We start from the raw sequence: 27134 nt of genomic DNA, 5'->3' as shown, positions 1-27134 counted from the left end.
CGTCTCACCAATCGAATGGCGCCAGCCAAATTGTCCTAGCTATAATATTTCCAAAGATATGGGCGAAAAACGGTGTGTGGCCAAATCCGTGCCCGTATTGCTCTAGGAGGCCCAACAGCCGAGAAAAAGGCGAAAAACGAAAAAATCGACTTTAGAAAATTCCCGGACCCCTAGGAAAATCGGAAATCGTCTCACGAATCGAATAACGCCAGCCAAATTGTCCTAGCTATGATATTTCCAAAGATATGGACGAAAAACGGTCTGAGTCCAAATCCGGGCACGTTTTGCTCTAGGAGGCCCAGGAGCCGAGAAAATCGCGAAAAACGAAAAAATCGACTTTAGAAAATTCCCGGACCCCTAGCAAAATCGGAAATCGTCTCACGAATCCAATGGCGCCAGCCAAATTCTCCTAGCTATGATATTTCCAAAGATATGGACGAAAAACGGTCTGAGTCCAAATCCGGGGCCGTTTTGCTCTAGGAGGCCCAGGAGCCGAAAAAATCGCGAAAAACGAAAAAATCGACTTTAGAAAATTTCCGGACCCCTAGGAAAATCGGAAATCGTCTCACGAATCGAATGGCGCCAGCCAAATTCTCCTAGCTATGATATTTCCAAAGATATGGACGAAAAACGGTGTGTGGCCAAATCCGTGCCCGTTTTGCTCTAGGAGGCCCAGGAGCCGAGAAAAAGGCGAAAAACGAAAAAATCGACTGTGGACAATTCCCGGACCCCTAGAAAAATCGGAAATCGTCTCACGAATCGAATGACGCCAGCCAAATTGTCCTAGCTATAATATTTCCAAAGATATGGACGAAAAACGGTGTGTGACCAAATCCGTGCCCGTTTTGCTCTAGGAAGCCCAGGAGACGAGAAAAAGGCGAAAAACGAAAAAATCGACTGTGGACAATTCCCGGACCCCTAGAAAAATCGGAAATCGTCTCACGAATCCAATGGCGCCAGCCAAATTCTCCTAGCTATGATATTTCCAAAGATATGGACGAAAAACGGTCTGAGTCCAAATCCGGGCCCGTTTTGCTCTAGGAGGCCCAGGAGCCGAGAAAAAGGCGAAAAACGAAAAAATCGACTGTGGACAATTCCCGGACCCCTAGAAAAATCGGAAATCGTCTCACGAATCCAATGGCGCCAGCCAAATTCTCCTAGCTATAATATTTCCAAAGATATGGACAAAAAACGGTGTGTGGCCAAATCCGTGCCCGTTTTGCTCTAGGAGGCCCAGGAGCCGAGAAAATCGCGAAAAACGAAAAAATCGACTTTAGAAAATTCCCGGACCCCTAGGAAAATCGGAAATCGTCTCACGAATCGAATGGCGCCAGCCAAATTGTCCTAGCTATGATATTTCCAAAGATATGGGCGAAAAAGGGTGTGTGGCCAAATCCGTGCCCGTTTTGCTCTAGGAGGCCCAGGAGCCGAGAAAAAGGCGAAAAACGAAAAAATCGACTGTGGACAGTTCCCGGACCCCTAGAAAAATCGGAAATCGTCTCACGAATCCAATGGCGCCAGCCAAATTCTCCTAGCTATGATATTTCCAAAGATATGGACGAAAAACGGTGTGTGGCCAAATCCGTGCCCGTTTTGCTCTAGGAGGCCCAGGAGCCGAGAAAAAGGCGAAAAAGGAAAAAATCGACTGTGGACAATTCCCGGACCCCTAGAAAAATCGGAAATCGTCTCACGAATCCAATGGCGCCAGCGAAATTCTCCTAGCTATGATATTTCCAAAGATATGGACGAAAAACGGTCTGAGTCCAAATCCGGGCCCGTTTTGCTCTAGGAGGCCCAACAGCCGAGAAAAAGGCGAAAAACGAAAAAATCGACTTCAGAAAATTCCCGGACCCCTAGAAAAACCGGGAATCGTCTCACGAATCCAATGGCGCCAGCCAAATTCTCCTAGCTATGATATTTGCAAAGATATGGACGAAAAACGGTCTGAGTCCAAATCCGTGCCCGTTTTGCTCTAGGAGGCCCAGGAGCCGAGAAAATCGCGAAAAACGAAAAAATCGACTTTAGAAAATTCCCGGACCCCTAGGAAAATCGGAAATCGTCTCACGAATCGAATGGCGCCAGCCAAATTGTCCTAGCTATGATATTTCCAAAGATATGGACGAAAAACGGTCTGAGTCCAAATCCGGGCACGTTTTGCTCTAGGAGGCCCAGGAGCCGAGAAAATCGCGAAAAACGAAAAAATCGACTTTAGAAAATTCCCGGACCCCTAGGAAAATCGGAAATCGTCTCACGAATCGAATAGCGCCAGCCAAATTGTCCTAGCTATGATATTTCCAAAGATATGGACGAAAAACGGTCTGAGTCCAAATCCGGGCACGTTTTGCTCTAGGAGGCCCAGGAGCCGAGAAAATCGCGAAAAACGAAAAAATCGACTTTAGAAAATTCCCGGACCCCTAGGAAAATCGGAAATCGTCTCACGAATCGAATAGCGCCAGCCAAATTGTCCTAGCTATGATATTTCCAAAGATATGGACGAAAAACGGTCTGAGTCCAAATCCGGGCACGTTTTGCTCTAGGAGGCCCAGGAGCCGAGAAAATCGCGAAAAACGAAAAAATCGACTTTAGAAAATTCCCGGACCCCTAGGAAAATCGGAAATCGTCTCACGAATCGAATGGCGCCAGCCAAATTGTCCTAGCTAAGATATTTCCAAAGATATGGGCGAAAAAGGGTGTGTGGCCAAATCCGTGCCCGTTTTGCTCTAGGAGGCCCAGGAGCCGAGAAAAAGGCGAAAAACGAAAAAATCGACTGTGGACAACTCCCGGACCCCTAGAAAAATCGGAAATCGTCTCACGAATCGAATGGCGTCAGCCAAATTCTCCTAGCTATGATATTTCCAAAGATATGGACGAAAAACGGTCTGAGTCCAAATCCGGGCCCGTTTTGCTCTAGGAGGCCCAGGAGCCGAAAAAATCGCGAAAAACGAAAAAATCGACTTTAGAAAATTCCCGGACCCCTAGCAAAATCGGAAATCGTCTCACGAATCCAATGGCGCCAGCCAAATTCTCCTAGCTATGATATTTCCAAAGATATGGACGAAAAACGGTCTGAGTCCAAATCCGGGGCCGTTTTGCTCTAGGAGGCCCAGGAGCCGAAAAAATCGCGAAAAACGAAAAAATCGACTTTAGAAAATTCCCGGACCCCTAGGAAAATCGGAAATCGTCTCACGAATCGAAAGGCGCCAGCCAAATTGTCCTAGCTATGATATTTCCAAAGATATGGGCGAAAAACGGTGTGTGGCCAAATCCCTGCCCGTTTTGCTCTAGGAGGCCCAGGAGCCGAGAAAAAGGCGAAAAACGAAAAAATCGACTGTGGACAATTCCCGGACCCCTAGAAAAATCGGAAATCGTCTCACGAATCCAATGGCGCCAGCCAAATTCTCCTAGCTATGATATTTCCAAAGATATGGACGAAAAACGGTGTGTGGCCAAATCCGTGCCCGTTTTGCTCTAGGAGGCCCAGGAGCCGAGAAAAAGGCGAAAAACGAAAAAATCGACTGTGGACAATTCCCGGACCCCTAGAAAAATCGGAAATCGTCTCACGAATCCAATGGCGCCAGCCAAATTCTCCTAGCTATGATATTTCTAAAGATATGGACGAAAAACGCTCTGAGTCCAAATCCGGGCCCGTTTTGCTCTAGGAGGCCCAGGAGCCGCGAAAATCGCGAAAAACGAAAAAATCGACTTTAGAAAATTGCCGGACCCCTAGGAAAATCGGAAATCGTCTCACGAATCGAATGGCGCCAGCCAAATTGTCCTAGCTATAATATTTCCAAAGATATGGGCGAAAAACGGTGTGTGGCCAAATCCGTGCCCGTATTGCTCTAGGAGGCCCAACAGCCGAGAAAAAGGCGAAAAACGAAAAAATCGACTTTAGAAAATTCCCGGACCCCTAGGAAAATCGGAAATCGTCTCACGAATCGAATAGCGCCAGCCAAATTGTCCTAGCTATGATATTTCCAAAGATATGGACGAAAAACGGTCTGAGTCCAAATCCGGGCACGTTTTGCTCTAGGAGGCCCAGGAGCCGAGAAAATCGCGAAAAACGAAAAAATCGACTTTAGAAAATTCCCGGACCCCTAGGAAAATCGGAAATCGTCTCACGAATCGAATGGCGCCGGCCAAATTGTCCTAGCTATGATATTTCCAAAGATATGGGCGAAAAAGGGTGTGTGGCCAAATCCGTGCCCGTTTTGCTCTAGGAGGCCCAGGAGCCGAGAAAAAGGCGAAAAACGAAAAAATCGACTGTGGACAATTCCCGGACCCCTAGAAAAATCGGAAATCGTCTCACGAATCCAATGGCGCCAGCCAAATTCTCCTAGCTATGATATTTCCAAAGATATGGACGAAAAACGGTGTGTGGCCAAATCCGTGCCCGTATTGCTCTAGGAGGCCCAACAGCCGAGAAAAAGGCGAAAAACGAAAAAATCGACTTTAGAAAATTCCCGGACCCCTAGCAAAATCGGAAATCGTCTCACGAATCCAATGGCGCCAGCCAAATTCTCCTAGCTATGATATTTCCAAAGATATGGACGAAAAACGGTCTGAGTCCAAATCCGGGGCCGTTTTGCTCTAGGAGGCCCAGGAGCCGAAAAAATCGCGAAAAACGAAAAAATCGACTTTAGAAAATTCCCGGACCCCTAGCAAAATCGGAAATCGTCTCACGAATCCAATGGCGCCAGCCAAATTCTCCTAGCTATGATATTTCCAAAGATATGGACGAAAAACGGTCTGAGTCCAAATCCGGGGCCGTTTTGCTCTAGGAGGCCCAGGAGCCGAAAAAATCGCGAAAAACGAAAAAATCGACTTTAGAAAATTCCCGGACCCCTAGGAAAATCGGAAATCGTCTCACGAATCGAATGGCGCCAGCCAAATTGTCCTAGCTATGATATTTCCAAAGATATGGGCGAAAAACGGTGTGTGGCCAAATCCCTGCCCGTTTTGCTCTAGGAGGCCCAGGAGCCGAGAAAAAGGCGAAAAACGAAAAAATCGACTGTGGACAATTCCCGGACCCCTAGAAAAATCGGAAATCGTCTCACGAATCCAATGGCGCCAGCCAAATTCTCCTAGCTATGATATTTCCAAAGATATGGACGAAAAACGGTGTGTGGCCAAATCCGTGCCCGTTTTGCTCTAGGAGGCCCAGGAGCCGAGAAAAAGGCGAAAAACGAAAAAATCGACTGTGGACAATTCCCGGACCCCTAGAAAAATCGGAAATCGTCTCACGAATCCAATGGCGCCAGCCAAATTCTCCTAGCTATGATATTTCTAAAGATATGGACGAAAAACGGTCTGAGTCCAAATCCGGGGCCGTTTTGCTCTAGGAGGCCCAGGAGCCGAAAAAATCGCGAAAAACGAAAAAATCGACTTTAGAAAATTCCCGGACCCCTAGCAAAATCGGAAATCGTCTCACGAATCCAATGGCGCCAGCCAAATTCTCCTAGCTATGATATTTCCAAAGATATGGACGAAAAACGGTCTGAGTCCAAATCCGGGGCCGTTTTGCTCTAGGAGGCCCAGGAGCCGAAAAAATCGCGAAAAACGAAAAAATCGACTTTAGAAAATTCCCGGACCCCTAGGAAAATCGGAAATCGTCTCACGAATCGAATGGCGCCGGCCAAATTGTCCTAGCTATGATATTTCCAAAGATATGGGCGAAAAACGGTGTGTGGCCAAATCCCTGCCCGTTTTGCTCTAGGAGGCCCAGGAGCCGAGAAAAAGGCGAAAAACGAAAAAATCGACTGTGGACAATTCCCGGACCCCTAGAAAAATCGGAAATCGTCTCACGAATCCAATGGCGCCAGCCAAATTCTCCTAGCTATGATATTTCCAAAGATATGGACGAAAAACGGTGTGTGGCCAAATCCGTGCCCGTTTTGCTCTAGGAGGCCCAGGAGCCGAGAAAAAGGCGAAAAACGAAAAAATCGACTGTGGACAATTCCCGGACCCCTAGAAAAATCGGAAATCGTCTCACGAATCCAATGGCGCCAGCCAAATTCTCCTAGCTATGATATTTCTAAAGATATGGACGAAAAACGCTCTGAGTCCAAATCCGGGCCCGTTTTGCTCTAGGAGGCCCAGGAGCCGCGAAAATCGCGAAAAACGAAAAAATCGACTTTAGAAAATTGCCGGACCCCTAGGAAAATCGGAAATCGTCTCACGAATCGAATGGCGCCAGCCAAATTGTCCTAGCTATAATATTTCCAAAGATATGGGCGAAAAACGGTGTGTGGCCAAATCCGTGCCCGTATTGCTCTAGGAGGCCCAACAGCCGAGAAAAAGGCGAAAAACGAAAAAATCGACTTTAGAAAATTCCCGGACCCCTAGGAAAATCGGAAATCGTCTCACGAATCGAATAGCGCCAGCCAAATTGTCCTAGCTATGATATTTCCAAAGATATGGACGAAAAACGGTCTGAGTCCAAATCCGGGCACGTTTTGCTCTAGGAGGCCCAGGAGCCGAGAAAATCGCGAAAAACGAAAAAATCGACTTTAGAAAATTCCCGGACCCCTAGGAAAATCGGAAATCGTCTCACGAATCGAATGGCGCCGGCCAAATTGTCCTAGCTATGATATTTCCAAAGATATGGGCGAAAAAGGGTGTGTGGCCAAATCCGTGCCCGTTTTGCTCTAGGAGGCCCAGGAGCCGAGAAAAAGGCGAAAAACGAAAAAATCGACTGTGGACAATTCCCGGACCCCTAGAAAAATCGGAAATCGTCTCACGAATCCAATGGCGCCAGCCAAATTCTCCTAGCTATGATATTTCCAAAGATATGGACGAAAAACGGTGTGTGGCCAAATCCGTGCCCGTATTGCTCTAGGAGGCCCAACAGCCGAGAAAAAGGCGAAAAACGAAAAAATCGACTTTAGAAAATTCCCGGACCCCTAGCAAAATCGGAAATCGTCTCACGAATCCAATGGCGCCAGCCAAATTCTCCTAGCTATGATATTTCCAAAGATATGGACGAAAAACGGTCTGAGTCCAAATCCGGGGCCGTTTTGCTCTAGGAGGCCCAGGAGCCGAAAAAATCGCGAAAAACGAAAAAATCGACTTTAGAAAATTCCCGGACCCCTAGCAAAATCGGAAATCGTCTCACGAATCCAATGGCGCCAGCCAAATTCTCCTAGCTATGATATTTCCAAAGATATGGACGAAAAACGGTCTGAGTCCAAATCCGGGGCCGTTTTGCTCTAGGAGGCCCAGGAGCCGAAAAAATCGCGAAAAACGAAAAAATCGACTTTAGAAAATTCCCGGACCCCTAGGAAAATCGGAAATCGTCTCACGAATCGAATGGCGCCAGCCAAATTGTCCTAGCTATGATATTTCCAAAGATATGGGCGAAAAACGGTGTGTGGCCAAATCCCTGCCCGTTTTGCTCTAGGAGGCCCAGGAGCCGAGAAAAAGGCGAAAAACGAAAAAATCGACTGTGGACAATTCCCGGACCCCTAGAAAAATCGGAAATCGTCTCACGAATCCAATGGCGCCAGCCAAATTCTCCTAGCTATGATATTTCCAAAGATATGGGCGAAAAAGGGTGTGTGGCCAAATCCGTGCCCGTTTTGCTCTAGGAGGCCCAGGAGCCGAGAAAAAGGCGAAAAACGAAAAAATCGACTGTGGACAGTTCCCGGACCCCTAGAAAAATCGGAAATCGTCTCACGAATCCAATGGCGCCAGCCAAATTCTCCTAGCTATGATATTTCCAAAGATATGGACGAAAAACGGTGTGTGGCCAAATCCGTGCCCGTTTTGCTCTAGGAGGCCCAGGAGCCGAGAAAAAGGCGAAAAAGGAAAAAATCGACTGTGGACAATTCCCGGACCCCTAGAAAAATCGGAAATCGTCTCACGAATCCAATGGCGCCAGCGAAATTCTCCTAGCTATGATATTTCCAAAGATATGGACGAAAAACGGTCTGAGTCCAAATCCGGGCCCGTTTTGCTCTAGGAGGCCCAACAGCCGAGAAAAAGGCGAAAAACGAAAAAATCGACTTCAGAAAATTCCCGGACCCCTAGAAAAACCGGGAATCGTCTCACGAATCCAATGGCGCCAGCCAAATTCTCCTAGCTATGATATTTGCAAAGATATGGACGAAAAACGGTCTGAGTCCAAATCCGTGCCCGTTTTGCTCTAGGAGGCCCAGGAGCCGAGAAAATCGCGAAAAACGAAAAAATCGACTTTAGAAAATTCCCGGACCCCTAGGAAAATCGGAAATCGTCTCACGAATCGAATGGCGCCAGCCAAATTGTCCTAGCTATGATATTTCCAAAGATATGGACGAAAAACGGTCTGAGTCCAAATCCGGGCACGTTTTGCTCTAGGAGGCCCAGGAGCCGAGAAAATCGCGAAAAACGAAAAAATCGACTTTAGAAAATTCCCGGACCCCTAGGAAAATCGGAAATCGTCTCACGAATCGAATAGCGCCAGCCAAATTGTCCTAGCTATGATATTTCCAAAGATATGGACGAAAAACGGTCTGAGTCCAAATCCGGGCACGTTTTGCTCTAGGAGGCCCAGGAGCCGAGAAAATCGCGAAAAACGAAAAAATCGACTTTAGAAAATTCCCGGACCCCTAGGAAAATCGGAAATCGTCTCACGAATCGAATAGCGCCAGCCAAATTGTCCTAGCTATGATATTTCCAAAGATATGGACGAAAAACGGTCTGAGTCCAAATCCGGGCACGTTTTGCTCTAGGAGGCCCAGGAGCCGAGAAAATCGCGAAAAACGAAAAAATCGACTTTAGAAAATTCCCGGACCCCTAGGAAAATCGGAAATCGTCTCACGAATCGAATGGCGCCAGCCAAATTGTCCTAGCTAAGATATTTCCAAAGATATGGGCGAAAAAGGGTGTGTGGCCAAATCCGTGCCCGTTTTGCTCTAGGAGGCCCAGGAGCCGAGAAAAATGCGAAAAACGAAAAAATCGACTGTGGACAACTCCCGGACCCCTAGAAAAATCGGAAATCGTCTCACGAATCGAATGGCGTCAGCCAAATTCTCCTAGCTATGATATTTCCAAAGATATGGACGAAAAACGGTCTGAGTCCAAATCCGGGCCCGTTTTGCTCTAGGAGGCCCAGGAGCCGAAAAAATCGCGAAAAACGAAAAAATCGACTTTAGAAAATTCCCGGACCCCTAGCAAAATCGGAAATCGTCTCACGAATCCAATGGCGCCAGCCAAATTCTCCTAGCTATGATATTTCCAAAGATATGGACGAAAAACGGTCTGAGTCCAAATCCGGGGCCGTTTTGCTCTAGGAGGCCCAGGAGCCGAAAAAATCGCGAAAAACGAAAAAATCGACTTTAGAAAATTCCCGGACCCCTAGGAAAATCGGAAATCGTCTCACGAATCGAAAGGCGCCAGCCAAATTGTCCTAGCTATGATATTTCCAAAGATATGGGCGAAAAACGGTGTGTGGCCAAATCCCTGCCCGTTTTGCTCTAGGAGGCCCAGGAGCCGAGAAAAAGGCGAAAAACGAAAAAATCGACTGTGGACAATTCCCGGACCCCTAGAAAAATCGGAAATCGTCTCACGAATCCAATGGCGCCAGCCAAATTCTCCTAGCTATGATATTTCCAAAGATATGGACGAAAAACGGTGTGTGGCCAAATCCGTGCCCGTTTTGCTCTAGGAGGCCCAGGAGCCGAGAAAAAGGCGAAAAACGAAAAAATCGACTGTGGACAATTCCCGGACCCCTAGAAAAATCGGAAATCGTCTCACGAATCCAATGGCGCCAGCCAAATTCTCCTAGCTATGATATTTCTAAAGATATGGACGAAAAACGCTCTGAGTCCAAATCCGGGCCCGTTTTGCTCTAGGAGGCCCAGGAGCCGCGAAAATCGCGAAAAACGAAAAAATCGACTTTAGAAAATTGCCGGACCCCTAGGAAAATCGGAAATCGTCTCACGAATCGAATGGCGCCAGCCAAATTGTCCTAGCTATAATATTTCCAAAGATATGGGCGAAAAACGGTGTGTGGCCAAATCCGTGCCCGTATTGCTCTAGGAGGCCCAACAGCCGAGAAAAAGGCGAAAAACGAAAAAATCGACTTTAGAAAATTCCCGGACCCCTAGGAAAATCGGAAATCGTCTCACGAATCGAATAGCGCCAGCCAAATTGTCCTAGCTATGATATTTCCAAAGATATGGACGAAAAACGGTCTGAGTCCAAATCCGGGCACGTTTTGCTCTAGGAGGCCCAGGAGCCGAGAAAATCGCGAAAAACGAAAAAATCGACTTTAGAAAATTCCCGGACCCCTAGGAAAATCGGAAATCGTCTCACGAATCGAATGGCGCCGGCCAAATTGTCCTAGCTATGATATTTCCAAAGATATGGGCGAAAAAGGGTGTGTGGCCAAATCCGTGCCCGTTTTGCTCTAGGAGGCCCAGGAGCCGAGAAAAAGGCGAAAAACGAAAAAATCGACTGTGGACAATTCCCGGACCCCTAGAAAAATCGGAAATCGTCTCACGAATCCAATGGCGCCAGCCAAATTCTCCTAGCTATGATATTTCCAAAGATATGGACGAAAAACGGTGTGTGGCCAAATCCGTGCCCGTATTGCTCTAGGAGGCCCAACAGCCGAGAAAAAGGCGAAAAACGAAAAAATCGACTTTAGAAAATTCCCGGACCCCTAGCAAAATCGGAAATCGTCTCACGAATCCAATGGCGCCAGCCAAATTCTCCTAGCTATGATATTTCCAAAGATATGGACGAAAAACGGTCTGAGTCCAAATCCGGGGCCGTTTTGCTCTAGGAGGCCCAGGAGCCGAAAAAATCGCGAAAAACGAAAAAATCGACTTTAGAAAATTCCCGGACCCCTAGCAAAATCGGAAATCGTCTCACGAATCCAATGGCGCCAGCCAAATTCTCCTAGCTATGATATTTCCAAAGATATGGACGAAAAACGGTCTGAGTCCAAATCCGGGGCCGTTTTGCTCTAGGAGGTCCAGGAGCCGAAAAAATCGCGAAAAACGAAAAAATCGACTTTAGAAAATTCCCGGACCCCTAGGAAAATCGGAAATCGTCTCACGAATCGAATGGCGCCAGCCAAATTGTCCTAGCTATGATATTTCCAAAGATATGGGCGAAAAACGGTGTGTGGCCAAATCCCTGCCCGTTTTGCTCTAGGAGGCCCAGGAGCCGAGAAAAAGGCGAAAAACGAAAAAATCGACTGTGGACAATTCCCGGACCCCTAGAAAAATCGGAAATCGTCTCACGAATCCAATGGCGCCAGCCAAATTCTCCTAGCTATGATATTTCCAAAGATATGGACGAAAAACGGTGTGTGGCCAAATCCGTGCCCGTTTTGCTCTAGGAGGCCCAGGAGCCGAGAAAAAGGCGAAAAACGAAAAAATCGACTGTGGACAATTCCCGGACCCCTAGAAAAATCGGAAATCGTCTCACGAATCCAATGGCGCCAGCCAAATTCTCCTAGCTATGATATTTCTAAAGATATGGACGAAAAACGGTCTGAGTCCAAATCCGGGGCCGTTTTGCTCTAGGAGGCCCAGGAGCCGAAAAAATCGCGAAAAACGAAAAAATCGACTTTAGAAAATTCCCGGACCCCTAGCAAAATCGGAAATCGTCTCACGAATCCAATGGCGCCAGCCAAATTCTCCTAGCTATGATATTTCCAAAGATATGGACGAAAAACGGTCTGAGTCCAAATCCGGGGCCGTTTTGCTCTAGGAGGCCCAGGAGCCGAAAAAATCGCGAAAAACGAAAAAATCGACTTTAGAAAATTCCCGGACCCCTAGGAAAATCGGAAATCGTCTCACGAATCGAATGGCGCCGGCCAAATTGTCCTAGCTATGATATTTCCAAAGATATGGGCGAAAAACGGTGTGTGGCCAAATCCCTGCCCGTTTTGCTCTAGGAGGCCCAGGAGCCGAGAAAAAGGCGAAAAACGAAAAAATCGACTGTGGACAATTCCCGGACCCCTAGAAAAATCGGAAATCGTCTCACGAATCCAATGGCGCCAGCCAAATTCTCCTAGCTATGATATTTCCAAAGATATGGACGAAAAACGGTGTGTGGCCAAATCCGTGCCCGTTTTGCTCTAGGAGGCCCAGGAGCCGAGAAAAAGGCGAAAAACGAAAAAATCGACTGTGGACAATTCCCGGACCCCTAGAAAAATCGGAAATCGTCTCACGAATCCAATGGCGCCAGCCAAATTCTCCTAGCTATGATATTTCTAAAGATATGGACGAAAAACGCTCTGAGTCCAAATCCGGGCCCGTTTTGCTCTAGGAGGCCCAGGAGCCGCGAAAATCGCGAAAAACGAAAAAATCGACTTTAGAAAATTGCCGGACCCCTAGGAAAATCGGAAATCGTCTCACGAATCGAATGGCGCCAGCCAAATTGTCCTAGCTATAATATTTCCAAAGATATGGGCGAAAAACGGTGTGTGGCCAAATCCGTGCCCGTATTGCTCTAGGAGGCCCAACAGCCGAGAAAAAGGCGAAAAACGAAAAAATCGACTTTAGAAAATTCCCGGACCCCTAGGAAAATCGGAAATCGTCTCACGAATCGAATAGCGCCAGCCAAATTGTCCTAGCTATGATATTTCCAAAGATATGGACGAAAAACGGTCTGAGTCCAAATCCGGGCACGTTTTGCTCTAGGAGGCCCAGGAGCCGAGAAAATCGCGAAAAACGAAAAAATCGACTTTAGAAAATTCCCGGACCCCTAGGAAAATCGGAAATCGTCTCACGAATCGAATGGCGCCGGCCAAATTGTCCTAGCTATGATATTTCCAAAGATATGGACGAAAAACGGTGTGTGGCCAAATCCGTGCCCGTATTGCTCTAGGAGGCCCAACAGCCGAGAAAAAGGCGAAAAACGAAAAAATCGACTTTAGAAAATTCCCGGACCCCTAGCAAAATCGGAAATCGTCTCACGAATCCAATGGCGCCAGCCAAATTCTCCTAGCTATGATATTTCCAAAGATATGGACGAAAAACGGTCTGAGTCCAAATCCGGGGCCGTTTTGCTCTAGGAGGCCCAGGAGCCGAAAAAATCGCGAAAAACGAAAAAATCGACTTTAGAAAATTCCCGGACCCCTAGCAAAATCGGAAATCGTCTCACGAATCCAATGGCGCCAGCCAAATTCTCCTAGCTATGATATTTCCAAAGATATGGACGAAAAACGGTCTGAGTCCAAATCCGGGGCCGTTTTGCTCTAGGAGGCCCAGGAGCCGAAAAAATCGCGAAAAACGAAAAAATCGACTTTAGAAAATTCCCGGACCCCTAGGAAAATCGGAAATCGTCTCACGAATCGAATGGCGCCAGCCAAATTGTCCTAGCTATGATATTTCCAAAGATATGGGCGAAAAACGGTGTGTGGCCAAATCCCTGCCCGTTTTGCTCTAGGAGGCCCAGGAGCCGAGAAAAAGGCGAAAAACGAAAAAATCGACTGTGGACAATTCCCGGACCCCTAGAAAAATCGGAAATCGTCTCACGAATCCAATGGCGCCAGCCAAATTCTCCTAGCTATGATATTTCCAAAGATATGGACGAAAAACGGTGTGTGGCCAAATCCGTGCCCGTTTTGCTCTAGGAGGCCCAGGAGCCGAGAAAAAGGCGAAAAACGAAAAAATCGACTGTGGACAATTCCCGGACCCCTAGAAAAATCGGAAATCGTCTCACGAATCCAATGGCGCCAGCCAAATTCTCCTAGCTATGATATTTCTAAAGATATGGACGAAAAACGGTCTGAGTCCAAATCCGGGGCCGTTTTGCTCTAGGAGGCCCAGGAGCCGAAAAAATCGCGAAAAACGAAAAAATCGACTTTAGAAAATTCCCGGACCCCTAGCAAAATCGGAAATCGTCTCACGAATCCAATGGCGCCAGCCAAATTCTCCTAGCTATGATATTTCCAAAGATATGGACGAAAAACGGTCTGAGTCCAAATCCGGGGCCGTTTGGCTCTAGGAGGCCCAGGAGCCGAAAAAATCGCGAAAAACGAAAAAATCGACTTTAGAAAATTCCCGGACCCCTAGGAAAATCGGAAATCGTCTCACGAATCGAATGGCGCCAGCCAAATTGTCCTAGCTATGATATTTCCAAAGATATGGGCGAAAAACGGTGTGTGGCCAAATCCCTGCCCGTTTTGCTCTAGGAGGCCCAGGAGCCGAGAAAAAGGCGAAAAACGAAAAAATCGACTGTGGACAATTCCCGGACCCCTAGAAAAATCGGAAATCGTCTCACGAATCCAATGGCGCCAGCCAAATTCTCCTAGCTATGATATTTCCAAAGATATGGACGAAAAACGGTGTGTGGCCAAATCCGTGCCCGTTTTGCTCTAGGAGGCCCAGGAGCCGAGAAAAAGGCGAAAAACGAAAAAATCGACTGTGGACAATTCCCGGACCCCTAGAAAAATCGGAAATCGTCTCACGAATCCAATGGCGCCAGCCAAATTCTCCTAGCTATGATATTTCTAAAGATATGGACGAAAAACGGTCTGAGTCCAAATCCGGGCCCGTTTTGCTCTAGGAGGCCCAGGAGCCGCGAAAATCGCGAAAAACGAAAAAATCGACTTTAGAAAATTGCCGGACCCCTAGGAAAATCGGAAATCGTCTCACGAATCGAATGGCGCCAGCCAAATTGTCCTAGCTATAATATTTCCAAAGATATGGGCGAAAAACGGTGTGTGGCCAAATCCGTGCCCGTATTGCTCTAGGAGGCCCAACAGCCGAGAAAAAGGCGAAAAACGAAAAAATCGACTTTAGAAAATTCCCGGACCCCTAGGAAAATCGGAAATCGTCTCACGAATCGAATAGCGCCAGCCAAATTGTCCTAGCTATGATATTTCCAAAGATATGGACGAAAAACGGTCTGAGTCCAAATCCGGGCACGTTTTGCTCTAGGAGGCCCAGGAGCCGAGAAAATCGCGAAAAACGAAAAAATCGACTTTAGAAAATTCCCGGACCCCTAGGAAAATCGGAAATCGTCTCACGAATCGAATGGCGCCAGCCAAATTGTCCTAGCTATGATATTTCCAAAGATATGGGCGAAAAAGGGTGTGTGGCCAAATCCGTGCTCGTTTTGCTCTAGGAGGCCCAGGAGCCGAGAAAAAGGCGAAAAACGAAAAAATCGACTGTGGACAATTCCCGGACCCCTAGAAAAATCGGAAATCGTCTCACGAATCCAATGGCGCCAGCCAAATTCTCCTAGCTATGATATTTCCAAAGATATGGACGAAAAACGGTGTGTGGCCAAATCCGTGCCCGTTTTGCTCTAGGAGGCCCAGGAGCCGAGAAAAAGGCGAAAAACGAAAAAATCGACTGTGGACAATTCCCGGACCCCTAGAAAAATCGGAAATCGTCTCACGAATCGAATGGCGCCAGCCAAATTGTCCTAGCTATAATATTTCCAAAGATATGGACGAAAAACGGTCTGAGTCCAAATCCGGGCCCGTTTTGCTCTAGGAGGCCCAGGAGCCGAGAAAAAGGCGAAAAACGAAAAAATCGACTGTGGACAACTCCCGGAACCCTAGAAAAATCGGAAATCGTCTCACGAATCGAATGGCGTCAGCCAAATTCTCCTAGCTATGATATTTCCAAAGATATGGACGAAAAACGGTCTGAGTCCAAATCCGGGCACGTTTTGCTCTAGGAGGCCCAGGAGCCGAGAAAATCGCGAAAAACGAAAAAATCGACTTTAGAAAATTCCCGGACCCCTAGCAAAATCGGAAATCGTCTTACGAATCCAATGGCGCCAGCCAAATTCTCCTAGCTATGATATTTCCAAAGATATGGACGAAAAACGGTCTGAGTCCAAATCCGGGCCCGTTTTGCTCTAGGAGGCCCAGGAGCCGAAAAAATCGCGAAAAACGAAAAAATCGACTTTAGAAAATTCCCGGACCCCTAGGAAAATCGGAAATCGTCTCACGAATCGAAAGGCGCCAGCCAAATTGTCCTAGCTATGATATTTCCAAAGATATGGGCGAAAAACGGTGTGTGGCCAAATCCCTGCCCGTTTTGCTCTAGGAGGCCCAGGAGCCGAGAAAAAGGCGAAAAACGAAAAAATCGACTGTGGACAATTCCCGGACCCCTAGAAAAATCGGAAATCGTCTCACGAATCCAATGGCGCCAGCCAAATTCTCCTAGCTATGATATTTCCAAAGATATGGACGAAAAACGGTGTGTGGCCAAATCCGTGCCCGTTTTGCTCTAGGAGGCCCAGGAGCCGAGAAAAAGGCGAAAAACGAAAAAATCGACTGTGGACAATTCCCGGACCCCTAGAAAAATCGGAAATCGTCTCACGAATCCAATGGCGCCAGCCAAATTCTCCTAGCTATGATATTTCTAAAGATATGGACGAAAAACGCTCTGAGTCCAAATCCGGGCCCGTTTTGCTCTAGGAGGCCCAGGAGCCGCGAAAATCGCGAAAAACGAAAAAATCGACTTTAGAAAATTGCCGGACCCCTAGGAAAATCGGAAATCGTCTCACGAATCGAATGGCGCCAGCCAAATTGTCCTAGCTATAATATTTCCAAAGATATGGGCGAAAAACGGTGTGTGGCCAAATCCGTGCCCGTATTGCTCTAGGAGGCCCAACAGCCGAGAAAAAGGCGAAAAACGAAAAAATCGACTTTAGAAAATTCCCGGACCCCTAGGAAAATCGGAAATCGTCTCACGAATCGAATAGCGCCAGCCAAATTGTCCTAGCTATGATATTTCCAAAGATATGGACGAAAAACGGTCTGAGTCCAAATCCGGGCACGTTTTGCTCTAGGAGGCCCAGGAGCCGAGAAAATCGCGAAAAACGAAAAAATCGACTTTAGAAAATTCCCGGACCCCTAGGAAAATCGGAAATCGTCTCACGAATCGAATGGCGCCGGCCAAATTGTCCTAGCTATGATATTTCCAAAGATATGGGCGAAAAAGGGTGTGTGGCCAAATCCGTGCCCGTTTTGCTCTAGGAGGCCCAGGAGCCGAGAAAAAGGCGAAAAACGAAAAAATCGACTGTGGACAATTCCCGGACCCCTAGAAAAATCGGAAATCGTCTCACGAATCCAATGGCGCCAGCCAAATTCTCCTAGCTATGATATTTCCAAAGATATGGACGAAAAACGGTGTGTGGCCAAATCCGTGCCCGTTTTGCTCTAGGAGGCCCAGGAGCCGAGAAAAAGGCGAAAAACGAAAAAATCGACTGTGGACAATTCCCGGACCCCTAGAAAAATCGGAAATCGTCTCACGAATCGAATGGCGCCAGCCAAATTGTCCTAGCTATAATATTTCCAAAGATATGGACGAAAAACGATCTGAGTCCAAATCCGGGCCCGTTTTGCTCTAGGAGGCCCAGGAGCCGAGAAAATCGCGAAAAACGAAAAAATCGACTTTAGAAAATTCCCGGACCCCTAGAAAAATCGGAAATCGTCTCACGAATCGAATGGCGCCAGCCAAATTGGCCTAGCTATGATATTTCCAAAGATATGGGCGAAAAACGGTGTGTGGCCAAATCCGTGCCCGTTTTGCTCTAGGAGGCCCAGGAGCCGAGAAAATCGCGAAAAACGAAAAAATCGACTTCAGAAAATTCCCGGACCCCTAGAAAAATCGGGAATCGTCTAACGAATCCAATGGCGCCAGCCAAATTCTCCTAGCTATGATATTTCCAAAGATATGGACGAAAAACGGTCTGAGTCCAAATCCGGGGCCGTTTTGCTCTAGGAGGCCCAGGAGCCGAAAAAATCGCGAAAAACGAAAAAATCGACTTTAGAAAATTCCCGGACCCCTAGAAAAATCGGAAATCGTCTCACGAATCCAATGGCGCCAGCCAAATTCTCCTAGCTATGATATTTCCAAAGATATGGACGAAAAACGGTCTGAGTCCAAATCCGGGGCCGTTTTGCTCTAGGAGGCCCAGGAGCCGAAAAAATCGCGAAAAACGAAAAAATCGACTTTAGAAAATTCCCGGACCCCTAGCAAAATCGGAAATCGTCTCACGAATCCAATGGCGCCAGCCAAATTCTCCTAGCTATGATATTTCCAAAGATATGGACGAAAAACGGTCTGAGTCCAAATCCGGGGCCGTTTGGCTCTAGGAGGCCCAGGAGCCGAAAAAATCGCGAAAAACGAAAAAATCGACTTTAGAAAATTGCCGGACCCCTAGGAAAATCGGAAATCGTCTCACGAATCGAATGGCGCCAGCCAAATTGTCCTAGCTATGATATTTCCAAAGATATGGGCGAAAAACGGTGTGTGGCCAAATCCCTGCCCGTTTTGCTCTAGGAGGCCCAGGAGCCGAGAAAAAGGCGAAAAACGAAAAAATCGACTGTGGACAATTCCCGGACCCCTAGAAAAATCGGAAATCGTCTCACGAATCCAATGGCGCCAGCCAAATTCTCCTAGCTATGATATTTCCAAAGATATGGACGAAAAACGGTGTGTGGCCAAATCCGTGCCCGTTTTGCTCTAGGAGGCCCAGGAGCCGAGAAAAAGGCGAAAAACGAAAAAATCGACTGTGGACAATTCCCGGACCCCTAGAAAAATCGGAAATCGTCTCACGAATCCAATGGCGCCAGCCAAATTCTCCTAGCTATGATATTTCTAAAGATATGGACGAAAAACGGTCTGAGTCCAAATCCGGGCCCGTTTTGCTCTAGGAGGCCCAGGAGCCGCGAAAATCGCGAAAAACGAAAAAATCGACTTTAGAAAATTGCCGGACCCCTAGGAAAATCGGAAATCGTCTCACGAATCGAATGGCGCCAGCCAAATTGTCCTAGCTATAATATTTCCAAAGATATGGGCGAAAAACGGTGTGTGGCCAAATCCGTGCCCGTATTGCTCTAGGAGGCCCAACAGCCGAGAAAAAGGCGAAAAACGAAAAAATCGACTTTAGAAAATTCCCGGACCCCTAGGAAAATCGGAAATCGTCTCACGAATCGAATAGCGCCAGCCAAATTGTCCTAGCTATGATATTTCCAAAGATATGGACGAAAAACGGTCTGAGTCCATATCCGGGCACGTTTTGCTCTAGGAGGCCCAGGAGCCGAGAAAATCGCGAAAAACGAAAAAATCGACTTTAGAAAATTCCCGGACCCCTAGGAAAATCGGAAATCGTCTCACGAATCGAATGGCGCCAGCCAAATTGTCCTAGCTATGATATTTCCAAAGATATGGGCGAAAAAGGGTGTGTGGCCAAATCCGTGCTCGTTTTGCTCTAGGAGGCCCAGGAGCCGAGAAAAAGGCGAAAAACGAAAAAATCGACTGTGGACAATTCCCGGACCCCTAGAAAAATCGGAAATCGTCTCACGAATCCAATGGCGCCAGCCAAATTCTCCTAGCTATGATATTTCCAAAGATATGGACGAAAAACGGTGTGTGGCCAAATCCGTGCCCGTTTTGCTCTAGGAGGCCCAGGAGCCGAGAAAAAGGCGAAAAACGAAAAAATCGACTGTGGACAATTCCCGGACCCCTAGAAAAATCGGAAATCGTCTCACGAATCGAATGGCGCCAGCCAAATTGTCCTAGCTATAATATTTCCAAAGATATGGACGAAAAACGGTCTGAGTCCAAATCCGGGCCCGTTTTGCTCTAGGAGGCCCAGGAGCCGAGAAAAAGGCGAAAAACGAAAAAATCGACTGTGGACAACTCCCGGAACCCTAGAAAAATCGGAAATCGTCTCACGAATCGAATGGCGTCAGCCAAATTCTCCTAGCTATGATATTTCCAAAGATATGGACGAAAAACGGTCTGAGTCCAAATCCGGGCACGTTTTGCTCTAGGAGGCCCAGGAGCCGAGAAAATCGCGAAAAACGAAAAAATCGACTTTAGAAAATTCCCGGACCCCTAGCAAAATCGGAAATCGTCTTACGAATCCAATGGCGCCAGCCAAATTCTCCTAGCTATGATATTTCCAAAGATATGGACGAAAAACGGTCTGAGTCCAAATCCGGGCCCGTTTTGCTCTAGGAGGCCCAGGAGCCGAAAAAATCGCGAAAAACGAAAAAATCGACTTTAGAAAATTCCCGGACCCCTAGGAAAATCGGAAATCGTCTCACGAATCGAAAGGCGCCAGCCAAATTGTCCTAGCTATGATATTTCCAAAGATATGGGCGAAAAACGGTGTGTGGCCAAATCCCTGCCCGTTTTGCTCTAGGAGGCCCAGGAGCCGAGAAAAAGGCGAAAAACGAAAAAATCGACTGTGGACAATTCCCGGACCCCTAGAAAAATCGGAAATCGTCTCACGAATCCAATGGCGCCAGCCAAATTCTCCTAGCTATGATATTTCCAAAGATATGGACGAAAAACGGTGTGTGGCCAAATCCGTGCCCGTTTTGCTCTAGGAGGCCCAGGAGCCGAGAAAAAGGCGAAAAACGAAAAAATCGACTGTGGACAATTCCCGGACCCCTAGAAAAATCGGAAATCGTCTCACGAATCCAATGGCGCCAGCCAAATTCTCCTAGCTATGATATTTCTAAAGATATGGACGAAAAACGCTCTGAGTCCAAATCCGGGCCCGTTTTGCTCTAGGAGGCCCAGGAGCCGCGAAAATCGCGAAAAACGAAAAAATCGACTTTAGAAAATTGCCGGACCCCTAGGAAAATCGGAAATCGTCTCACGAATCGAATGGCGCCAGCCAAATTGTCCTAGCTATAATATTTCCAAAGATATGGGCGAAAAACGGTGTGTGGCCAAATCCGTGCCCGTATTGCTCTAGGAGGCCCAACAGCCGAGAAAAAGGCGAAAAACGAAAAAATCGACTTTAGAAAATTCCCGGACCCCTAGGAAAATCGGAAATCGTCTCACGAATCGAATAGCGCCAGCCAAATTGTCCTAGCTATGATATTTCCAAAGATATGGACGAAAAACGGTCTGAGTCCAAATCCGGGCACGTTTTGCTCTAGGAGGCCCAGGAGCCGAGAAAATCGCGAAAAACGAAAAAATCGACTTTAGAAAATTCCCGGACCCCTAGGAAAATCGGAAATCGTCTCACGAATCGAATGGCGCCGGCCAAATTGTCCTAGCTATGATATTTCCAAAGATATGGGCGAAAAAGGGTGTGTGGCCAAATCCGTGCCCGTTTTGCTCTAGGAGGCCCAGGAGCCGAGAAAAAGGCGAAAAACGAAAAAATCGACTGTGGACAATTCCCGGACCCCTAGAAAAATCGGAAATCGTCTCACGAATCCAATGGCGCCAGCCAAATTCTCCTAGCTATGATATTTCCAAAGATATGGACGAAAAACGGTGTGTGGCCAAATCCGTGCCCGTTTTGCTCTAGGAGGCCCAGGAGCCGAGAAAAAGGCGAAAAACGAAAAAATCGACTGTGGACAATTCCCGGACCCCTAGAAAAATCGGAAATCGTCTCACGAATCGAATGGCGCCAGCCAAATTGTCCTAGCTATAATATTTCCAAAGATATGGACGAAAAACGATCTGAGTCCAAATCCGGGCCCGTTTTGCTCTAGGAGGCCCAGGAGCCGAGAAAATCGCGAAAAACGAAAAAATCGACTTTAGAAAATTCCCGGACCCCTAGAAAAATCGGAAATCGTCTCACGAATCGAATGGCGCCAGCCAAATTGGCCTAGCTATGATATTTCCAAAGATATGGACGAAAAACGGTCTGAGTCCAAATCCGGGGCCGTTTTGCTCTAGGAGGCCCAGGAGCCGAAAAAATCGCGAAAAACGAAAAAATCGACTTTAGAAAATTCCCGGACCCCTTGCAAAATCGGAAATCGTCTCACGAATGCAATGGCGCCAGCCAAATTCTCCTAGCTATGATATTTCCAAAGATATGGACGAAAAACGGTGTGTGGCCAAATCCGTGCCCGTTTTGCTCTAGGAGGCCCAGGAGCCGAGAAAAAGGCGAAAAACGAAAAAATCGACTGTGGACAATTCCCGGACCCCTAGAAAAATCGGAAATCGTCTCACGAATCCAATGGCGCCAGCCAAATTCTCCTAGCTATGATATTTCCAAAGATATGGACGAAAAACGGTGTGTGGCCAAATCCGTGCCCGTTTTGCTCTAGGAGGCCCAGGAGCCGAGAAAAAGGCGAAAAACGAAAAAATCGACTGTGGACAATTCCCGGACCCCTAGAAAAATCGGAAATCGTCTCACGAATCCAATGGCGCCAGCCAAATTCTCCTAGCTATGATATTTCTAAAGATATGGACGAAAAACGGTCTGAGTCCAAATCCGGGCCCGTTTTGCTCTAGGAGGCCCAGGAGCCGCGAAAATCGCGAAAAACGAAAAAATCGACTTTAGAAAATTGCCGGACCCCTAGGAAAATCGGAAATCGTCTCACGAATCGAATGGCGCCAGCCAAATTGTCCTAGCTATAATATTTCCAAAGATATGGGCGAAAAACGGTGTGTGGCCAAATCCGTGCCCGTATTGCTCTAGGAGGCCCAACAGCCGAGAAAAAGGCGAAAAACGAAAAAATCGACTTTAGAAAATTCCCGGACCCCTAGGAAAATCGGAAATCGTCTCACGAATCGAATAGCGCCAGCCAAATTGTCCTAGCTATGATATTTCCAAAGATATGGACGAAAAACGGTCTGAGTCCAAATCCGGGCACGTTTTGCTCTAGGAGGCCCAGGAGCCGAAAAAATCGCGAAAAACGAAAAAATCGACTTTAGAAAATTCCCGGACCCCTAGGAAAATCGGAAATCGTCTCACGAATCGAATGGCGCCAGCCAAATTGTCCTAGCTATGATATTTCCAAAGATATGGGCGAAAAAGGGTGTGTGGCCAAATCCGTGCTCGTTTTGCTCTAGGAGGCCCAGGAGCCGAGAAAAAGGCGAAAAACGAAAAAATCGACTGTGGACAATTCCCGGACCCCTAGAAAAATCGGAAATCGTCTCACGAATCCAATGGCGCCAGCCAAATTCTCCTAGCTATGATATTTCCAAAGATATGGACGAAAAACGGTGTGTGGCCAAATCCGTGCCCGTTTTGCTCTAGGAGGCCCAGGAGCCGAGAAAAAGGCGAAAAACGAAAAAATCGACTGTGGACAATTCCCGGACCCCTAGAAAAATCGGAAATCGTCTCACGAATCGAATGGCGCCAGCCAAATTGTCCTATCTATAATATTTCCAAAGATATGGACGAAAAACGATCTGAGTCCAAATCCGGGCCCGTTTTGCTCTAGGAGGCCCAGGAGCCGAGAAAATCGCGAAAAACGAAAAAATCGACTTTAGAAAATTCCCGGACCCCTAGAAAAATCGGAAATCGTCTCACGAATCGAATGGCGCCAGCCAAATTGGCCTAGCTATGATATTTCCAAAGATATGGGCGAAAAACGGTGTGTGGCCAAATCCGTGCCCGTTTTGCTCTAGGAGGCCCAGGAGCCGAGAAAATCGCGAAAAACGAAAAAATCGACTTCAGAAAATTCCCGGACCCCTAGAAAAATCGGGAATCGTCTAACGAATCCAATGGCGCCAGCCAAATTCTCCTAGCTATGATATTTCCAGAGATATGGGCGAAAAACAGTGATTCCAAATCAGGGCCCGTTTTGCTCCAGGAGGCCCAGGAGCCGAGAAAAAGGCGAAAAACGAAAAAATCGACTGTGGACAATTCCCGAACCCCTAGAAAAATCGGAAATCGTCTCACGAATCCAATGGCGTCAGCCAAATTCTTCTAGCTATGATATTTCCAAAGATATGGACGAAAAACGGTCTGAGTCCAAATCCGGGCCCGTTTTGCTCTAGGAGGCCCAGGAGCCGAGAAAATCGCTAAAAACGAAAAAATCGACTTTAGAAAATTGCCGGACCCCTAGGAAAATCGGAAATCGTCTCACGAATCGAATGGCGCTAGCCAAATTGTCCTAGCTATGATATTTCCAAAGATATGGGCGAAAAACGGTGTGTGGCCAAATCCGTGCCCGTTTTGCTCTAGGAGGCCCAGGAGCCGAGAAAATCGCGAAAAACGAAAAAATCGACTTCAGAAAATTGCCGGACCCCTAGGAAAATCGGAAATCGTCTCACGAATCGAATGGCGCCAGCCAAATTGTCCTAGCTATGATATTTCCAAAGATATGGGCGAAAAACGGTGTGTGGCCTAATCCGTGCCCGTTTTGCTCTAGGAGGCCCAGGAGCCGAGAAAAAGGCGAAAAACGAAAAAATCGACTGTGGACAATTCCCGGACCCCTAGAAAAATCGGAAATCGTCTCACGAATCCAATGGCGCCAGCCAAATTCTCCTAGCTATGATATTTCCAAAGATATGGACGAAAAACGGTGTGTGGCCAAATCCGTGCCCGTTTTGCTCTAGGAGGCCCAGGAGCCGAGAAAAAGGCGAAAAACGAAAAAATCGACTGTGGACAATTCCCGGACCCCTAGAAAAATCGGAAATCGTCTCACGAATCGAATGGCGCCAGCCAAATTGTCCTAGCTATAATATTTCCAAAGATATGGACGAAAAACGGTGTGTGGCCAAATCCGTGCCCGTTTTGCTCTAGGAAGCCCAGGAGACGAGAAAAAGGCGAAAAACGAAAAAATCGACTGTGGACAATTCCCGGACCCCTAGAAAAATCGGAAATCGTCTCACGAATCCAATGGCGCCAGCCAAATTCTCCTAGCTATGATATTTCCAAAGATATGGACGAAAAACGGTCTGAGTCCAAATCCGGGCCCGTTTTGCTCTAGGAGGCCCAGGAGCCGAGAAAAAGGCGAAAAACGAAAAAATCGACTGTGGACAATTCCCGGACCCCTAGAAAAATCGGAAATCGTCTCACGAATCCAATGGCGCCAGCCAAATTCTCCTAGCTATGATATTTCCAAAGATATGGACGAAAAACGGTCTGAGTCCAAATCCGTGCCCGTTTTGCTCTAGGAGGCCCAGGAGCCGAGAAAATCGCGAAAAACGAAAAAATCGACTTTAGAAAACTCCCGGACCCCTAGGAAAATCGGAAATCGTCTCACGAATCGAATAGCGCCAGCCAAATTGTCCTAGCTATGATATTTCCAAAGATATGGACGAAAAACGGTCTGAGTCCAAATCCGGGCACGTTTTGCTCTAGGAGGCCCAGGAGCCGAGAAAATCGCGAATAACGAAAAAATCGACTTTAGAAAATTCCCGGACCCCTAGCAAAATCGGAAATCGTCTCACGAATCCAATGGCGCCAGCCAAATTCTCCTAGCTATGATATTTCCAAAGATATGGACGAAAAACGGTCTGAGTCCAAATCCGGGGCCGTTTTGCTCTAGGAGGCCCAGGAGCCGAAAAAATCGCGAAAAACGAAAAAATCGACTTTAGAAAATTCCCGGACCCCTAGGAAAATCGGAAATCGTCTCACGAAACGAATGGCGCCAGCCAAATTGTCCTAGCTATGATATTTCCAAAGATATGGGCGAAAAACGGTGTGTGGCCAAATCCGTGCCCGTTTTGCTCTAGGAGGCCCAGGAGCCGAGAAAATCGCGAAAAACGAAAAAATCGACTTTAGAAAATTGCCGGACCCCTAGGAAAATCGGAAATCGTCTCACGAATCGAATGGCGCTAGCCAAATTGTCCTAGCTATGATATTTCCAAAGATATGGGCGAAAAACGGTGTGTGGCCAAATCCGTGCCCGTTTTGCTCTAGGAGGCCCAGGAGCCGAGAAAATCGCGAAAAACGAAAAAATCGACTTCAGAAAATTGCCGGACCCCTAGGAAAATCGGAAATCGTCTCACGAATCGAATGGCGCCAGCCAAATTGTCCTAGCTATAATATTTCCAAAGATATGGGCGAAAAACGATGTGTGGCCAAATCCGTGCCCGTATTGCTCTAGGAGGCCCAACAGCCGAGAAAAAGGCGAAAAACGAAAAAATCGACTTTAGAAAATTCCCGGACCCCTAGCAAAATCGGAAATCGTCTCACGAATCCAATGGCGCCAGCCAAATTCTCCTAGCTATGATATTTCCAAAGATATGGACGAAAAACGGTCTGAGTCCAAATCCGGGGCCGTTTTGCTCTAGGAGGCCCAGGAGCCGAAAAAATCGCGAAAAACGAAAAAATCGACTTTAGAAAATTCCCGGACCCCTAGGAAAATCGGAAATCGTCTCACGAATCGAATGGCGCCAGCCAAATTGTCCTAGCTATGATATTTCCAAAGATATGGACGAAAAACGGTCTGAGTCCAAATCCGGGCACGTTTTGCTCTAGGAGGCCCAGGAGCCGAGAAAATCGCGAAAAACGAAAAAATCGACTTTAGAAAATTCCCGGACCCCTAGCAAAATCGGAAATCGTCTCACGAATCCAATGGCGCCAGCCAAATTCTCCTAGCTATGATATTTCCAAAGATATGGACGAAAAACGGTCTGAGTCCAAATCCGGGCCCGTTTTGCTCTAGGAGGCCCAGGAGCCGAAAAAATCGCGAAAAACGAAAAAATCGACTTTAGAAAATTCCCGGACCCCTAGCAAAATCGGAAATCGTCTCACGAATCCAATGGCGCCAGCCAAATTCTCCTAGCTATGATATTTCCAAAGATATGGACGAAAAACGGTCTGAGTCCAAATCCGGGGCCGTTTTGCTCTAGGAGGCCCAGGAGCGGAAAAAATCGCGAAAAACGAAAAAATCGACTTTAGAAAATTCCCGGACCCCTAGGAAAATCGGAAATCGTCTCACGAATCGAATGGCGCCAGCCAAATTGTCCTAGCTATGATATTTCCAAAGATATGGGCGAAAAACGGTGTGTGGCCAAATCCCTGCCCGTTTTGCTCTAGGAGGCCCAGGAGCCGAGAAAAAGGCGAAAAACGAAAAAATCGACTGTGGACAATTCCCGGACCCCTAGAAAAATCGGAAATCGTCTCACGAATCCAATGGCGCCAGCCAAATTCTCCTAGCTATGATATTTCCAAAGATATGGACGAAAAACGGTGTGTGGCCAAATCCGTGCCCGTTTTGCTCTAGGAGGCCCAGGAGCCGAGAAAAAGGCGAAAAACGAAAAAATCGACTGTGGACAATTCCCGGACCCCTAGAAAAATCGGAAATCGTCTCACGAATCCAATGGCGCCAGGCAAATTCTCCTAGGTATGATATTTCTAAAGATATGGACGAAAAACGGTCTGAGTCCAAATCCGGGCCCGTTTTGCTCTAGGAGGCCCAGGAGCCGCGAAAATCGCGAAAAACGAAAAAATCGACTTTAGAAAATTGCCGGACCCCTAGGAAAATCGGAAATCGTCTCACGAATCGAATGGCG

The sequence above is a fragment of the Diachasmimorpha longicaudata genome, chromosome 6 (assembly GCF_034640455.1).
Source record: "Diachasmimorpha longicaudata isolate KC_UGA_2023 chromosome 6, iyDiaLong2, whole genome shotgun sequence".
In the NCBI taxonomy this organism is placed as follows: domain Eukaryota; kingdom Metazoa; phylum Arthropoda; class Insecta; order Hymenoptera; family Braconidae; genus Diachasmimorpha; species Diachasmimorpha longicaudata.
This window is presented reverse-complemented; position numbering follows the sequence as displayed.